Source organism: Oryza sativa, chromosome 11 (assembly GCF_034140825.1).
Source record: "Oryza sativa Japonica Group chromosome 11, ASM3414082v1".
Taxonomy (NCBI): Eukaryota; Viridiplantae; Streptophyta; class Magnoliopsida; order Poales; family Poaceae; genus Oryza; species Oryza sativa.
In genome coordinates this window covers 24307412-24312276 of record NC_089045.1, presented here as the reverse complement: position 1 = coordinate 24312276, position 4865 = coordinate 24307412, and the positions used below count along the sequence as shown (strand labels likewise).

Here is a 4865-nt window from a genome sequence, read left to right as displayed (position 1 = left end):
TATACGCAGTGCGTTTTGTGCTGCAAAACTGCCGCAGATTTTCATGTTTTCTTCATTGCTACTCCATCCGTTTCACAATATAAGTCATTCTATCATTTCCCACATTCATATTGATGTTAATAAATTTAGACATATATATATATATATATCTACATTTATTAACATTAATATGAATGTGGAAAATACTAAAATGACTTATATTGTGAAACGGAGGAAGTACTTGCATAAAAACCAGCCGAGCTCTCAACAGAATAATGGAGAACAGGGGAACAACCAAAAACGGATAACAAGAACGAATTTGGAGCCGGTTTGTGTGGTGCCATACCAAGGTTTCGTAAGGTACCGTAGGTTCCATTTTATGCCAAAATTTGTGCAAAAGAGATAAATAGCCGGACACAATGCCAAAATTTTGGGGTGCCGTTTTTTCGACGTGTACCTGCATGAGTAAACCGCATGCTGACAAAAAACGGGTTCGTTCAATATTGGTGAACACCTTCGTCCTGTTTGCGCAACCTCTTCCTCCTGATTGTCTGCACACCAGGAAAGTGCTTTACAACTTGGCCCGCAGCTGAAGTCTTCTCATCACCATCATCTTTGTCCCTTTTCATCAGATGCTGAAATTGAAATTGAGAGGGCCTTGAGATGTGAGTTGAGGAATGTAATTGACGAATTGAGAAAAAATATGATTAATTGTGGGAGTGCTTATGTGAACTTCAACTAACTAATCAATCAAATGATCATGATGACTAACAAAACCAATCGAACTTCATCTAAGCGGAACACATAAATGGCAGGACGATTCGGGTGATAGCGCCTCAGTTCAATCTCTGCTTCCTCCACCTGCCTCCCTGTCGCACCCTTGCACTCAAGGGAAATATGGGCACAGTTGAGCAGTGGGAGGTTCCCCAATCCAACGTCGTTGGGAACACCAAGGCTCGACGCCGACACATAAAATTCAATCTCCATGAGCATTGGCATCACTCCCTGCAGAAACTTGAGCTCTATGTTCATCATGCAGTATCGCAGGTTTGGGAACAATCCACAACCAACCGTCCATGAAGATATCTTCGTGCAAATACGCCTGCGGAGGTAGTGGAGCATCGGCATTCTCCCAAGGGTGTCTAGGTCCCATGGTTCCATGGCAAGCACTTTCATGTCCAGTTTGGAGAGGTTCGGGATGCGCTTGGAGTTCATCCAGGCCGGTAGTCGAGGCAAGAAACCAGTCCAACCACTCAGATAGAACTCACGGAGCTGCCGTGGGGGCTCCCAGTCTTCCCAAATACACATCATGGAGTACTTTGTCTCCATGCCAGTGTCCTTTATGTCGAGACGAATATTTAGGTTCTGAATTCTACGTAGACTCTGCAGAGACTCCACTAGTGTGTTCAATGTGCCCTCATCTTCCATCTTGATCCAAATATTGAGCACCCTCAAGTCTGTCAATGTGCACAGCTCCACGGCAAAGTTTGGGCAGGTGTCATCGGAAATTTTTCCTAGCAACAGCTCTTGGAGGGACGTCAGATTCGCTACCCCGGCATGAACTCTTGTGCCATTGTCAACACGCAGACGCATCAGCTTGGTAAGCTTGCCAATTGTCGCTGGGAGTGCCTCTAACCCGGTGTTCATTATGTCTAGTGTTTGCAAGTGCATTAGATCTCCTATTTCACTTGGGAGCTCATCAATACGTGTGTATCTCAATCCTAGGTACCTCAACTGAAGCAGTTTTCTGAGATGCTTGAGGCAACCTCCCATGACAACACAATTTTCTAAGGCTAGCACACGTAGAACGTGGGAGTTCACAAGGGGGGAAGTCATGTTAATAGGGCACTCGATGGCATTGAACAATCTCAGCTGCTCCATGCCTATGGCAAAGTTATCTTGGTTCCGACTCTTATGAAGTGCTAGCCTGCGGATTGTTTTGCTGTGCAAAGATGGGCTCTGCTGCTCATGCCCTCTATGCAGTACTTTTAAAAAGTTTTCTTCTGTTGCCAAGATGCGGATGAGGTCCAGCATCATATCATGGACACGACAACCATCCACTTTGCAGCCAAAAAGGGTTTGTTCTGTTGGTTGGATCATGCTTTTATTTATGAGCTCAATGAAATACCTTTCTCTAGTCTCGAATAACCCCTTCCCTTGTTCCTCACGGATAAATCCTTCTGCTACCCACTTCCATATCAAACAGTCTTTCTCGATCAAATGATCTTCTGGATATATGCTCAGGTGGAGCATACAAGTCTTTAGGTATAAAGGCAAATCATAGTAACTAAAAGACAATATCTTTCTTGTGTTATGAACTACTTCATTTTGATCTGTAGACCCAAAACCAATAGATTCATACACGTCGGACCAATCCTCCAATGGTTTATGAACCAATAAACTAGCCATTGTAATTATAGACAATGGTACGCCACCACATTTCTTTAAGATCTTTTCAGTTACCTCAGCCGGTTGATTATTACTTGGACCATTGTAATCAGCACCAAAGATTCTGCTATAGAATAACTTTTTTGAGTTATTGATGGAAAGTGGCTTCATGATGTAAACATAACCAAATTCTTTAGCAATTTCTTTGGCAACTTGAGAAATACGAGCTGTTGCAATTACTCTACTTCCACTGTTACTATCTAAGAAAGCACATTTAATAATTTTCCATGTTGATGTCTCCCATATGTCATCAATGATAATCAGATACCTATCAGCATGGGAATGGAAGGGGCTGGAATTAGTATATCCATGTAGATAGAAATGTATAAGCATCAAAGATCATAGTGACATAAGCACCCATCAACAGGATGATTGATGAGGGGAATAAATTAACTTGTGTCCCATTTTCAGTACCAAATTGAATCGACCACTAATACAACTAATACATATCATCTCTTACTATAAAGTTATAACCCTCTAATTTCTAAAGCTTAACATGTAAAGATACCACATCATCATCCACTAACAATTATTACATTTAAGCATCACGCAAATATATACTATATTATCAATAATTTAATAATTTATTAACTTTTAGAGATTTAAAATGTAAGCATGTTAAATCATCCCACATAATTCACATAATATTTCAATATACCTCCATCATTTTTTTAATATCCTATATACCTATATAATTCATCCTCACTTAGTTCATGTTATTTTTCTTTTCTCTCATTAAGTCATATCACATCAATTATTTTTTATCCTTAGATGATTCATCTATGGTTCAAAATATCTCTCTTTTTTTCTTCTCTCATTAAGCCATATCATCGCAATTTTTTTAGCCCTTAGATTTATGGTCTAAATTATCTTTCTTCTTCTGTTCTCTCATAAAGGCACATAACATTACTATTACATTTGAATCATCAGTCCACATCCTATTTAAATTTAAATCACATCAACTTATATGAACTTATGTTTATGTAAGCTTATATTGTTTAAGTTGTCTTACACGTTATAATTACTTATTATTATCATAATAAACTCCCACAGCAACGTCCGGGGTTTCACCTACTTTACTAAATGTACAACTACCGCAACCAGAAAGAAGTAAATTACTGTATAATTCTAGTAGCTAATAGAACTCTATTACCTTAGGTTGATCAAGACAAACAATTAATTTGGTGGGTATTGCATACATACCTCCTATTGTCAAGATATTCTCGGAGTTCATCAATTAAATGCCTTTCATTTAATGCCAATGCATCAAATACCATGTACTTGTGCTTGTTAACTTCAATTAGGATGTCCTTAAAAACTCTCTTGATGTCAGGTCTCTGACCGACAGGAACAAAACCGGCACAATCGAATTGCCCTTTAAGCATGTCAAATACTACTTTGGCAAGAGTTGTCTTGCCCAATCCTCCAAATCCAACAATAGAAACCATTTTGAGATTCCTCGATATCTCATCCCCGATGGATAGCATCTTGATTAGATCATCAGCTGGCTTATCAACGCCAATAAGATTGGTGGCCTTCTCATATAATGCCAAGAGGTGAGGGTCAATCACTGTTCGAGGTTTAGCAACAATATCGTCAATCTTGTACCTATCACGTCTATCCATCACCTCCTTGATTTGCCTCTTGAGATATTTGATGTCGTTGGCTATTTTGTGGTGGATCTTTACTTTGGATAAAGACTTGTGGCACTTATTGATTAACCATGTGAAGTTGTGTTTGTTGGCTCAAGTCCATTGACATGCAGCATGAAGGTATCAATGGTGTCCTCAATATCGTAGGATATGTCCCTAACATCCCTAGCCCAGAACTTGATTTGTGTGTCAAGTTGATCTAGTGGCACCATTGAGACCTTCTCAAGGACAGCTTGTATGCTCTCGAGCTCGGCCTTGAGGAATATGATTCCTTCCTTCACACTTTTCCTTAGGTTGTACTCTTCCTTAAGAAGCTTGCCCAACTTTGGGAGGAGGGTGCCCATTGTCCCTGTGGTGAACTCCATTTCCGATTGTTCACTCCTTCCCTCGCTTGGGTGTGTGTTTCTTGTGATGATAATGCTATGATGATATGGTGTTGGTTCACTACAGGTCAGTTGCTTTCATAATATCTATTTGCAGGATTTGCCACACTTTGCACAAAGCATTTTGAAAAGCCCTGGTAAAATGAAAAGCATATGAAGACATCCGTTGGCAGTGTACACGCTCTTTAATGAGAATGAAGAATGCAAAATTTTGGCATAAGAGTTGGCCATAGCATGCTTGCACCAAAGGGAGAAATTTGAAAGAAATGAGGGCACACGGATTTCATTGAATAAATATTAAAACTTCTGAAACTGTTAGAGAGAAGGGAAAGTACATGTATCACGCAGTCAGGTATATATCCTTATTAGCTAAGCTGACTCAATATATTTAAGTAGAATTAAT

At 39.7% G+C, this 4865-nt stretch overlaps 1 pseudogene; it reads right to left on the bottom strand.

The window, feature by feature from the left end:
- Window positions 1-605: 605 nt before the first annotated feature.
- LOC107278780 (disease resistance protein RGA5-like) lies at window positions 606-4562 on the bottom strand (annotated as a pseudogene).
- Between the last annotated feature and the right edge of the window lie 303 nt (window positions 4563-4865).